The sequence below is a fragment of the Cupressus sempervirens genome, chromosome 8 (genome assembly GCF_028749045.1).
Source record: "Cupressus sempervirens isolate cs-2001-9-10 chromosome 8, ASM2874904v1, whole genome shotgun sequence".
In the NCBI taxonomy this organism is placed as follows: Eukaryota; Viridiplantae; Streptophyta; class Pinopsida; order Cupressales; family Cupressaceae; genus Cupressus; species Cupressus sempervirens.
The window spans coordinates 358224317-358238996 of NC_143125.1; positions in this window are offsets into that span (position 1 = coordinate 358224317).

Here is a 14680-nt window from a genome sequence, read left to right on the forward strand (position 1 = left end):
TAGAAAATGGAATTAGTGATGGAAAATGGAACTTAAGAAATTAAGAATTTCCATGGTTTGTGAATGATCAATCAATTAATTAATAAAATTAATTAATTGATGATGATAATTAGGGATAATAATTAGTAAGAATGATAGGATTAAATTATGGGTTATTTAATCCTATAGAGAAAATTAGTAAATGATTGGCCAAAATTGATTAAATAAATGCGACTGTATCCTTTGATGAAAATGTAATGATGATGGATATTGAATAAAATTATGAAAAGTAGACCAAAGCCATGGTCAGATTGATTGATTGAAGTTGATAACATTCCAAGTACACATGAGATGAATTTATTGATATGTAACATTTAACCGACATTGTAACTGCTACAAGATTGAAATTGATTGAAAAGGTTTGATCATAATAACATTAATGGAAACTATCAATATTATTAAAATGGTTGATAATGTCATGATCTGACATTGAAAGCCTCAACAATGTCAAAGATCAGATGACATGAATGATAGTTTGACCTAGCACTGAGAGTTACGATAGTACTAAGGTCAAATTGATAAGATTGATAGGTTGATAGGTTTCCAAGTCACCAAAAGCCACAACAATACCTAGGAATGGATAAATGATGATTGATTTGGGATGTTTGATATGTTCCAAGTTGATTAGGACTGATTCCAAGTGATTTTGAGTTGACATGAAATTGATGTGAAAGAGGATAAAAATGATAAAGTATGATCAATTTGGCCAAAAGATCAAAGTTAGTAGAATGATAAAATGGGACAAATCAGTATGAATAAGTGATGAAACCATAGATGTGAACCATTTTTGAGCATCTACATTTTACCAATCTTTGATATAATGTGATTTAGAGCATTGTGTCAAAGAATAACTAGTGAGAAAGCTAGAACATGCCCCAAGTGCGTCAATGATGTAGTTGGTAAGATCAAGTACATCATGATAGTACCAAGTGTGTCAATGACACACTTGGGAAGCCCAAGTGGACTCACAGAGTGCAAGATGTGGCCGAGAAGGCTCTGGGGCCCAAAATCATCATGACAAGGGACAATCAAGAGCCTAAGAGTAGCTTCAAGGATTACCACTACATCTAGTGACCAAATAATGAAAATGATAGCTCCTTATGTTCATAAGAAAGATGAGTCCAACACAATTGACATTTCATAAATTGGAGTTGAAACACAAAAGTTATGGCCTCTAGAGTGCAACATAGGGGCTTTGGGAGCAATTCTGGGTACCCTAGGTCCCCAAGTGCATCAATGATGTAGTTGGTATGACCAAGTGTGTCAATGATGTAGTTGGGAATCCCAATTATGCCCTAGGATATTCTGGGGCTCCAATCGAGGTCCGCATGGTCCCGAATAGAGCTAAAACTTGGTATGATTTAGCATAACCCTACGAGAATGTTAGAAACATGATAAAATATAGTCAAAGGTGGTCAACATGCTTAGAATTTGGTCAAACATAGGGTAGATGTAGGTCAAACTTAGGTAGATGTTGACAGGGAATAGTGCAAATGGCTCGCAAGGGTGCAAACAAACTTAGATTGACTCAAAACTTTGTGTGCATGCCCAAAATGATGGAAAGATGTCATAGCATGAGTGAAATCATAAAAAATGGTCAAATTTGGTCAAATATGATGAGACAAATTTTAGACTAAGGTTGAACCATGTGGAAAGCCATAGAAAGTTGATTGACAGAGTAGGATGATGCAGGAATGCATGAATGCTAGATGAAGATGATTTGGTGAATTGGAAGACATGATCATGGTGATGGAGAATGAGATGAAGAAGAAAGATGAGATGAGGAGATGTTAGTATGATGGAAAGACTTTTTCTTGTAGAAAGTGCACTATATGTCAAATGGAGCTTTATTTTGATATGGAAAATGGAATGCAACACATCATGGCATAAAGGGCTAGAGCGCAAATGCAAGCCTTTTGCATAAACAAACACAATGCAGACAAAGAATGACCTTGTCCTTCCTAAGGCATATGTACATGCCCCAAACTCTCAAAGGTACATTGTAATAGACAAAAAATAGAAATAGATGACCATGAACCATCCCAGACTCTCTCATAGATCAGTTTATATCATAGAGTGGCATAGGAACATGATCAAAAAGAAAACAAAGCAATAATAAATCACTCACTAAACAACATGAGCCAACAACCATTTTTGTCCATTGTTACTTTCTTTTGAGTTCTTTTAGGTGTTAAGATGGTGTTTGACATGTTGATGATGTGATAGTTCTAGTTGTGGATTCAGTTGATAGGTTCATAGTGATGTATTGGATTGATTGTAGTTTCATGTTGTTTAGATAGTGTGATTGTCTTAAAAGTGTAGTGCTTTGGGTTTTAGTCTGTAAAGTGTAAGTGTGTATGCAAAAGGGATCATTATGCACAGTGAATATGTACAAGGTTTATTGCAAAATTTTGATGGGTTTTGTGATTTTTAGGGTTTTTGGGGATATTTGATTTTTTTGCATGACTAGTTTTTTTAGGACATTTTACAATTTTTAATGTTTTTTCAAGACATTTTATGATTTTTAGTGAATTTTTTAGGATCGTATTTGAATGTTTAGGATTTTTTTCAGGACATTATGTGATTTTTAGTGATTTTTTCAAGATCATATTTGAATTTTTAAGGATTTTTTCAGGACATTATGTGATTTTTAGTGATTTTTTTCAGGATCGTATTTGAATTTTTAAGGATTTTTTTAGGATCATAAAAGCATATAAAAGTGTTAGCTCCAATTTGTTAGGTGATAGGTCTAATGGAAAAAAAGTCCTTAGGGATATGCCCCTAGCTCAAATTCAAACTCATGCACCATGTAGGTAATATGCCCCCAGACAAGACACAAACTATGTACAAAGGCCAATGACAGAGTGTGTGTAGACTAGTGATGCTTAGGCAAGGTAACAAAGGACATTAACTAGTTTGTGAGCCATGATAAGGGACCAACAATGTCTTGCAATAGGAAGAATATGATCAAGGAATGACAGAGGGGAAAAGACCAGATGGAATCCTGATAGATGGAGGAGCAACAACTGATTACATATGGCACCTATTTGCCAGGTTTTCACCATAGTACTTGCCCAAAGTGCCTGTTTGCCAGGTTTTCACTTTTGGATGATATTTTTCTCTTCACTCAAATTTTCATGCCAAGATGCCTGTTTGCCAGGTTTTCATCAAGGCATCCATTTTTTTCATGACTTTTTGCTATTTTTTAAAATATTTTTTTAGGACTTTTAGATGGAATCAAGAATGTCACTGACAAATGCTAAGAATATATCAGTTATTAGTGCTACTAGCTGATAAGCTCTGGATCCATGACTGACCATAACTAGGCAGGATTTGTTCTGAATCTGTAGCTAAAATCAAACCATTGGAAAGTCCTTGAGATATACCATCATGTACCGTATGTAAGACAATGTCTGTCTCTTGCGAATCAAGGCATATAAGGATAATTGGGTCAATAGAAATGTCATATGGGATGTCACTAATGATGACATACACAAAGGTTGGTTGGAGAAGGATTTGATCTTGGGTGTTGGGAAAATTAGGTAGCTGGATGTGGGGATAAACAACTAGATATAAGGGAGGGTGGGGAGGGTTGAGACTAATGACCTTCCACATGAATTCTGATTGAGGGAGCTCCAAAAGACTTTGTGGCATGTTGAACATTGGAACATTGATATTCATGGCATCATATTTTTCATTTTGTATCCTTGGGAGCTGCTTAGATTTTGATTTTTCAAGGGCTAATGGTGCCTTTCGGTTTTCACCAAGAGACCTATGCTCATTATTTTTTTCTTTTCTGTCAGATGGAGTTGACTCCCAACAATATGCCAATGTGTTCTCTTCAGGAGAAATTGCTTCTTTATGATTATTGTCCATAATTCCTCCATATATTTCAAAGTCTGTTATAAGAGTTTCATCATCACTAAATTGATCAAAAATTGGTGGTCCACATTGGTCCCAATCCAATAGTTCGGGATAACTTGAGGGGATGTCATCATTAGTACTTAATGGGCTTTGGTTGACTGCGATTACACCATCATCAATAAGATCTTGTATTGCATGTTTCAATTGGAAGCATGATGAAGTCTCTTGCCCTTTGGTGCAATGGTAATTACAATACTTTTTGTCATCCCACCAATCAACCTTAGTCAATGGTTCATCTTTGATTGGGGGTAACTGCAGGAAGTTATTACTTAGTAATTGTTGTAATGCAGTCTCAAGAGGTTTCCCCAATGGTGTGAATTTTCTATCCTTGGTTCTAGGATGTCTTTGAAGTTTGTCTTGTGTGGAAGTCTCAGTCTTTTGTTGTTGAGGTGGTGTTTGATTAGGAGTTTGTGAATTTGTAGGGTTTGTACATTTCAAAGTCAATTGAGGTTGTGTTGTGCTAATTGTGCAAGCATCCACAATACCATCATTAGTCATGTTCTTATTTTTGGAGAAAATTTTTGGCTTTTCATTAGACAAGTTAGTATTGGTGTTTTCCTTGTTTGTCTTGAGGATTCCCTTATGGATAAGTGTATCTTCAATACTAGTCCTTTTTTTCATGGGTTTAGAAATAGTGCTTGGATTCTTAATTTTAAGTTCATACATTAAAACCGAGACTAAGTTTTGAATGCACAAGTTTACTTGTTTTTCTTTAGGAATGTCTAGTGAGCAATGACTAACTAAGCTTCTCCAACGTAGTAAGAATGTGATGAATGGTTCTCCCATCTTCTATTTAGTTGAGCAAAAATCAAAAAGTGTCACCTCAGTTGTAATGTTGAACGCAAAGTGGGAGATGAACTTGTCTGCTAGCTGTAATACCCTAAAATTGGCTCCTTGCTACTAAACCAATTCTAGTCTATTCTGATCAATTCTAAGACCTATTCTAATAGGAAATTCTCATTCTACTACTCGCTATTTGACTTAATTGTCAGATGCAGAAAACCCTAGTCTACATTAATCATGCTCTTTATTTAATTCCTATAGTATTGACTCATATTAGTCACATTAAACCTATTGATTAAGATTTAATTTAATTATTAAGTATTTATACTTTAATTAAATTAAATCATCACATAAGGATAATGTACTAAGAAATTAAAAATATTTAATTTAATAATTATGCTCACTTTAATTAATTAAATGTGATTATTCAATTAAATGAAAAAGACATTTATGAGGTCATATCTCACTTTATTAAATTAAATAATATCTTCAAATTCTTCTTTTCAATTCCAAAATGGAAACTCTGAGTGAACTATCTCTCAAAAATGAATTAAATTAGTTAACTCCTTATTCCACTCATGAAAAGCTCAAATAACTCTCCTTTCTTAAGGAAGTTTCCATTTTAACTGAATCTTGCTTCAATCCTAACCACTGATTGAAATAGATCTCAACCATTGATGGATTCCAGGAGTTCTATTTAAGAGACTCTTAATTCCTTATAAAAGAGGATGAGTTTTTATGCTATCAAATCTCTGCTGAATTACTCACTCACTTTGCTCAAGATTTCATTGCATTCTAGCTTTCTTTAATATCATCTAGATTAATATTATGCATACATGTAGATTAAATGTTATTAACTAATTTATAGATTAAATTACATTTCATCTTAATTGCATGTAAATCCTTCATTCTTAGAGGGTCTGGTTGCTTGCACCTTGATTCTGAGGATATTAATTGGTGAAACCCCTTTAGATAAGAGGCAACGGGTCACATTGTTGAGCATTTTGGATGAACAATTCAATGTTCATTTCAGGATGACTTCACTGGTAATGACCATGTTGAAGTGTCTATGAGGTTCAGAGGCCCACTTTTCACAGGTACATTTCTGGCACCCACCGTGGGGCCGAGAAATCAACTTTTTGGCCTCATTCTTCTTATTTTTCATTTTATTTATTTTTGTTTATATCTTGTCTTGCAGGTTTGAATTGTTGCAGGTTTGGAGACACTTTGAGAACACATCCCATAATCATGAGCAAATGAGCATTTGAGAAACCTCTTCCTCTTCTCCGTCTTAATCTTCTTCTATTTCTCATCTTCTTCTTCTTCCTTCTCATGTTCTAAAATTTAAAAATAAAAAAATTGATCAAAATTCTTTTTTTAAATCATTTTTATGATTTTTCATAAAAATCATACAAATTAGACCAAATTAATGAATTTTGGTCTGAAATTTTTACTAAAAGTTCTAGACAATAGGAAAAAATCACATGAAATTTTTTAGATTTTTCTGATTAAATTTCTATTTTGTATATTTTTTTAATGATTTTGTCATCTGCGAATTATTTGAGCAAGTAAACCAACACATTTTGGTCTGAATTTATTTTTGCAGGTTTAGGTTAATGGCTGGCGTGCACAGTACAAATTCCAAAATTTTTGGATAAAAATTGAATTTTTAGTAATTCATTAATTATTTTTCATTAAAAAATTAATTTACCTTCCACATCATCAAACTAAAATCTGAAATTTTTACTAAGAATTTATGATGATGTTAGAATACCCCAATAACAATTTCAAAATTTTCAGGTTTAAAACAAAATTAAAATAATTTTTTTATGGTTTTTCATAAAAAAAAAAAATTAATTTGTAAGATAAATCTCAACATTTTAATCTGAAATTTTTATTCTCAATTTGGGACATTTTCAAGAGCTCACACTAAAAATTTAAGATTTTTTTCAATTAGAAATTCATTTTAAATCTTTTTTTTTAATGTTTTTTTTTTATAAAAACATTAATTCATGATGCAAATCCTTGAGTTTTAATCAAATTTTTTTATTGCAGGTATCTGGAAAGTGACAATGAAGGGCATGAGAGGATTTTAAATTAGAACGGAATGAACTTGAATGATTAATCATTTGTCTTTGAATGAATGTTGCAACTAAACTTAAAATCCAAACACACTCTTGAATGCCTTCAAATCTAAAACAATCAAATTCAATCTTGAATGTCTTAATAAATTGACAAATCTTTCATTTGAATGAATGCGCTAAAGCCTCAATCTTGAATGTCATGGATTAAAATCTACATGTCTTTCATTGGAATGAATGCTAAAACATACTCTTCAGTGCCTTAAAGAGAACAAATTTTTATTGGAATGCATGTTAGTAACACACTCTTGAGTGCTTAAGGATCAAAGAACCATTGTGATGAAATATTTAGATTTTGGTGCTTTAAATGAATACATTTAATCTTGAATGCTTAAAGGAATTGGCTCTTTTCACTATCAATTTCTTATGTTGATGATGCTCAATTTACTTTTGTTGACAAACTCTTGATTTATTATGTTGACGGCATTGTAAGTTGGAAAGAACCTTGCATGCTAAACACGAGTGTTTTCAAGAGTAGAATACAAAAACTAAAGATTCATTGGTAAAGAACAAGTGTCTTTTAAACCCCAAGGCCACTTATGTATTCACTCCTCTCACACCTTTGGGTGATCTTGAGTGTACAAAAAATAAGTGGACTTGTTTTATTTTTTTTAGGAGGCCTACTTAGGGATTTCATCACCCCTTGGGATGACCTCAACTCCTATGTTCTGGCGGAGCATAAATATCGAGAGGTGAATCAAAAGACACCTCTCTTGGAAGTATAATCTTGTCACTCTTGCCTAAGCCCCAAAGAACTTTATACCTTTGGGAAGTGAAGGTGGAGATTTGGATTACCATCTCCTCCTGGCTGTGTGGCATTATTTTCTTTCATCTACAGATTTGGGCCTCACGTACCTTATGTATATCGAGGACACCTTATAGTTAATCTTTGTATATCCTAGTTGAAAGCCTTGATAGGATTGTTGATGTGTTTGGTGTGTTTGTGTACTCAAATTCCAAAATCTACATAGAGATGACATTTTAGGTATGGTCTTAGTGTAAAACTATCAAACCTTTTATGCGTGGTTGTTCACTTAAACCTAGGACATCACAATGGCTAACAACATATGCTTTAAATCCAATATGCCTAGTGATGAAGAAGAGATAATTATTGCAAACATGAAGAAACAAATCCAATCAATGAGCATTCAACTTCAAAGAATGAAGGAGGAAGATGAAACATCATTGAAAAAATTCTCCTTGTGAGATTATTTACCTTCCTGTAATTTTGAGTCCAAGCCATCTCAAAACAATTTGCAAACACCCAAGAAATCTAGAAATATTTTTGAAGAAAAACCTTGGGAACCTAAACTAGAGCATGATTTCACCCCTTTTGCAAGATCTTATTAATCAACATTGGAAGAACTTCTTCAAAAGAAACTCATTGTATTACCTAAGGTCACTTTGGTGGGAGTTTCCTTTATGAGTAACTATTGTGCCTATCATAGACATAATTTACATAAAACTTCACATTGTAAGGAGCTGAATAATAGGATCCAAGATCTCTTTGATAATGGAATAACTCAAAAGTATAAGCTCTCATCTACTATAGATTCTACTCTCAAGAAGGATCAACATCATGAAACCATGTCTAGCAATGGTTCACATGCAACTTCTACTTTTTCCAACATGCCATCACCTTCTAAATTGTCTAAGCTTTCCAACATACCTCCACCAACCAAAGCACCTAATTCTTTTGCTATTGACTATGTGTACCCTCAAGGGTTGCCTCTAAAAGAAACCCATTCTAATCTTGACTTGGCTACAAGCCTCTCCCATAATACTCAAACTAAAGATCCAAAACCTTCATTTGTTGCTACTCCCATTATTCCCACTCCAACTAGCACTTCACTATCTCTTCAAGAGCTTATCATGCAAACTCCACGTTCCACCTTGTCCTTAGAAGTGGATCCATGTCAATAGGATTAAAAAAAATCTAAAGATTAAGATCAATAACCCTTGCATATCCCTCAAGATGTCATCCCTCCATCTCAAGAACCATGTAGTCCTCCATCTCCCATATCATACCCCTCTACTAGGAAAGATCATGATATTCCTTCCACCATCCCTAAGGAGACTATTAAAGACCAAGAGAAGGATACTTTTCCTCTAATACCTAAGATTCCTTTTGAAGAAAGTGTTCCCTCACCCTCTTTTTCTACCTCGCTACATTCATAAATCTATTGATGGTATTGGTCATGTCGCTCACTCTAAAGATGCTGATATCCCTACTCATGGTCCATTCACATCTTCTAAATCTATCCTTGGTCCCTACCCATCTAAGCTAAAACCTTCAAGTCTTCCATCCATATTGGGACCTTATGTTCCTCTATCTCCTACTTCCACTCTTAGCCCATTACACATTTCTCCTACCCTACCCCAAGATCAACAAAGATACACATACTTTAACTCTTCACATTCACCTTTCCATCTAAACTAGTAATATTGGCCTCATTCATCCATAAATCCCAATTCCTTTGGAAGCAATTTGGATGATCAACTCAAACACAAGCGCATGAATCCATCCTCAAAAGTTCACTATGTCTCCTCTAATCGACATGTGAATGTCAAGAAGGAAAATACACAACAGAGACAAAAAAGGTCCACTATTCAAAGAGCTCAACCAAGGAAAGTGTGGGTTCTTAAATCTATTATTGAAGAAATGCATTCCAAAGCATCTAATGAAAAATCAAAAGCTATATGGATTCCCAAGTCTCTTTTGAAGGACTTGAATATTGAAAATAAATCAAAGTTGACATTTAAGTTTCCAAAGGATTCCACTCCATCTTCTTCCCAACATCTTCCTAAAAAGGTTTCAAAACCTTATACTCGACCTTCCTCCAAAATTATTCCACTACCTCATACATCTAAACCTCATACCATTTCATCCATATTTCCTCAATTATTCCACTACCCTTCAAGGTGTATGTCAATGTTGATCTTGTCCACTTTTTATTCTACCCTTGCACATCCCTTTCAATACCTTATCCACTCCACCTTCTATCCTCCCCCTTTTATCCTTCTATCCCATTTATCTCATCCATAACCTAAAACCTTATCCTCCATATATCTTTTCTACTATCTCCCTTCCATTACCTTATCAACATCTTTGAGTGTACCTTTCTATGGCCTTGGCTTATCATAACTTATCTTTCTTATAAGCATACTATCTAACTTGAGAAAGACTTGAATTCTTTCCAAAAACTCTAAAAATCCAAAAAAAAAAGAAAAAAAAAAAAAAAGTGCCTTGGTGAAAACCTAGAAACAAGCACCTTGGTAGCAAAAGTAAAGAAAAATAAATCCATCCTATGGTGAAAACCACTTTTTGTGGCACCTTGGATAAGTACCATGATGAAAACCTAGTAAATAGGCATCATGTGTAATTCCTCCATCCATGACATCCTATCATGATCTTTCTTATCCTTTAGATGTCCTCATTCTTGAATTCATTTAGTCATAACCTCCATAACAAACTTTTCTATCCTATTCAGTTAACCCTTTGGTCTTGATCAATGAAAGAAAGAAGAAAACTTAGTTCTTAGCAATCTCTTGACATGGTCATTTTCATGGATTACTTACATGATACCCTTCATTACACCATGAGCTTATATTGTTATATCCTTTTCCCTAGCTTGGGTAATCTTGTGAAGGCTTTCCTTGAGGGTAACATTCACTGCTTCATACTCCTTGCCCATCTATCTCCACTTATCTACTAGCTTGCTACTACATATTGTCCTACACCTTGATAAACACTGGAACAAAATCAAGGTAATCCTTCTTGAGAGCTAGTAATCTCTGACAAAGTTCTAAAAATTTGAGAATATCTAAAAATTGAAAAAGTCTTGAAAAAAATTGTTACCCTAGTGAAAACTTAGCAATAGGTTCCTTGGCAACACCAAAAAAAGTGAAAAATCTCAAAAATACAAAAAAATCAAAAAGAGAAAAATGTCAAAAAAAGTGTCATTGGTGAAAACCTGGAAACAAGCATCATGGTAGCAAAAAAATTCAAATCCTGCCAAGAAGGTGAAAACTTGGTAAATAGGTGCCTCTTGTTCCCAACACTCCACCTTGTAGCACATCTTCTAGATATTCTTTACAATCACTTTCATGCTTTCGCTTTCCTACTTTTCCTGCTTTCCACTCATGTATCCATGGATTGAGTCTTATCATAGCTCGAGGCCATTCCCCTTCAATGTCACTCTTTTTGAGATTCTCCTCACAAAATCTCTTTTGTGATAGTCACCAATCATTCTGGTTGTGTCTGCTTACTGTCGCTAGTGTCACTCCTTTCGAGATTCTCCTCATAGAATCTCTTTCACAATAGTCACCAGCTGTTTCAGCTATGTCTGCCTACTGTAGCTTGGGTCACATCTCTAGATTCCTTTATGGAAGATCTCTCTTGTGTCAGTCACCAGTAATTCTAGCTATGTCTGTCTACTATCACTGAGTCCTCTTTAGGTTCTTCATCTTCGAGTTTCCTCTTTGACCTCAGTCACGAGTCATTTTGACTGTGTCTACCTACTGTTGTCACCCTACTGAAGAGATTTCTTTCAAACATACTCTGGACACTAACACTTGACATCAATCCCATGACAAATAATAGTTTTGAAATGACATACTTGTTTGGATATGCTGAGCTTTTTCTTTGTTTGTTTTGTTTTCACTTTATCATGTCCCTTCGAGCAACTCGATGATGCCATTTCTAATTAGAGAAGTAATGACTGGGGGCATGATATTTTCTTCACTTTATGTTTGTGGTTTAGTTCCAATTAGTTGGCATATTCCTATGAGAGGGGTGTCCACTATAAGAGCCTCCATCTCGCATTGGATGGTTGGGTATATTTTTGACTCCTTTTATATGAATACATCAATAAAATGTGTACTTCTCCTTATCTATTGGAGTGAACTCTTCATGCTACAGTAAATACTGATACTCGTCCTGCCAAGTGAATGTATGGGTCACTGCGAGTATATCTAGCACACTTCTATCTCATGTTATGAATGCAAGGGTACTTGTAGATAGAATACTTACTTAATACTGAGCATAAGATGAACCTCCCATGTGTTTGGTGTGTCTATCATGCAAGCAACATGCTGGTCATCCTAGCATTTATGCTTTGATGCTAATGTTAACTTGCTATATTAAAAGAGACAAATCTTCTAGTCATTCTAGCTTCTTGTGCCTCAAATGCTTACATTTAATCTCAACAAACCTATAATGTATGGTCTATTCATATTCCCATGATTTCAATGTTAGTGGGAATTATATAACATACGAGCTTTGTTCTATATCCAGTGATGATAAATTTTCGAGGCTCAGTAACTAGACCTAGGGTTGCATTTAACATAAGTCTTGCATTACATGCTTCACTTGTATAAGCACGCAATTCAATTGTGATTCTATTTCTCCCTTGTGTGACAAGGGATTTTAGATCTCTTCAAAGCATCATGTTCTTCATGACTACACAAATAATTGATCAATCACCCTCTTGGCTATTTTGCCTACTTTTAATCCATTTTTGGGATCAAATTCAAAATTTGACACACCTCAATGCCTCAAAAATGCATTTTAAAATTTTGGGACTGACGCTATTGAATGCTTGTGCAGTCCAAACTTTTCTAATATTTTGAGATTCCTAGAATTCTTTCAACTCAAACTTCATCATATTTTCAAAATTCATTCTCAAAATATACAACTTAGGTCAATCATGGCCAATTATGGTTTTGGTCAAACTTGGTCTTCTAGACCTCAAAACCATGCCGAATTAACTTTGAATCTTCTTTTGATTTCTTCTACATTCTGTTGAATCTTAGATTTCTTCTACTGCTTTATGTCACATTTATAGTGTGTCATCTTTTGATTTCACTCCCAAGGGGGCAAGATGATTACATCATTGAATACTTATTGCTTGGGGCATCTTGTTCCCATCTTATGTCCTCATCATTCGGGGTATCTTGCTCCCTTCTATCTGGCATCTTTGCTATCTATCTTATCTTTTCATCAACTGATCGATCTTATAACAACTCTTCTTTGAGTTTGATGGATAAGAATTGGGATAGTCTAAACCCTAACTCCTGAGGATCAAGCCTCATTTTGGGGATGATTCTATGACTTATAATTCAATCTTGCGATCTTTTATTAATCTCAAGTTTCTAGGTGTTCCATCTGGATCCTTGAAGGTTAAGCTCCATTCTGGAGATAATCTTCTAAATGCTTTCAATCTTAGGTATCTAGACATTTTGTTTGGATCCTTGAAAGTTAAGCTTCATTATGGAGATAATCTTCCAAATGCTTTCAATCTCAGGTATCTAGACATTCTGTTTGGATCCTTGAAGGTTAAGCTTTATTCTGGAGATAATCTTCTAAATTCTTTCAATCTCAAGTATCTAGGTGTTCTATCTAGATCCTTAAAGGTCGAACTTCATTCTTAAGAGACCTTTTAAATGCTTATCAATTTTAGGTATCTAGATGTTCTATCTGGATCCTTAAAGGTCAAACTTCGCTCTGAAGGAAACTTTTAAAATGCTTATCAATTTTGGGTATCTAGGTATTCTACATGGATTCCTTGGGATTATGCTTTGTTCTAGAGATAGTCCTTAAAAGCTTATCAATTGGTCTTTGTATCATCAACTTTGGAACCAATCTCATCTTCACACCATGCTTTCTGATTTTCTTTGAATTGAATGTGTTGCTCACACGTTCATTCAAAGAGGGGAAAAATGTAATACCCCAAAATTAGCTCATTTCTATTAAACCAATTCTGGTCTATTTTGATCAATTATAAGACCTATTCTAATAGGAAATTCTCATTCTACTACTCGCTATTGGACTTAATTGTCAGATGCAAAAAACCCTAGCCTGCATTTATCATGCTCTTTATTTAATTCCTATAGTATTGACTCATATTAGTCACATTAAACCTATTGATTAAGATTTAATTTAATTATTAATTATTTATACTTTAATTAAATTAAATCATCACCTAAGGCTAATGTACTAAGGAATTAAAAATATTTAATTTAATAATTATGCTCACTTTAATTAATTGAATGTGATTATTCAATTAAATGAAAAAGACATTTATGAGGTCATATCTCACTTTATTAAATTAAATAATATCTTCAAAATCTTCTCTTTAGTTCCAAAATGGAAACTCTGAGTGAACTATCTCTCGAAAAGGAATTAAATCAGTTAACTCTTATTCCACTCATGAAAAGCTCAGATAACTCTCCTTTCTTAAGGAAGTTTTCATTTTAACTGAATCTTGCTTCAATCCTAACCATTGATTGAAATCGATCTCAACCGTTGATTGATTCTAGGAATTCTATTTAAGAGACTCCTAATTCCTTATCAAAGAGGATGAATTTTTACGCTATCGAATCTCTATTGAATTACTCACTCACTTTGCTCAAGCTTTCATTGCATTCTAGCTTTCTTTAATATCATCTAGATTAATACTATACATACATGTAGATTAAATTTTATTAACTAATTTATAGATTAAATTGCATTTCATCTTAATTGCATTTAAATCCTTCATTCTTAGAGGGTTTGGTTGCCTACACCTTGATTCTAAGGATATTAATAGGCAAAATCCCCTTAGATAGGAGGCAATGGGTCACACTATTGAGCATTCTGGATGAACAATTGAAAGTTCATTTCAGGATGACTTCATAGGTAATGACCACATTGAAGTTTTTGTGAGGTTTAGAGGCCCACTTTTCATAGGTACACTAGCTCTGACCAAGATTTGATATTACCAAGAAGTTTGGAGTACCATTCAAGTGTGGGC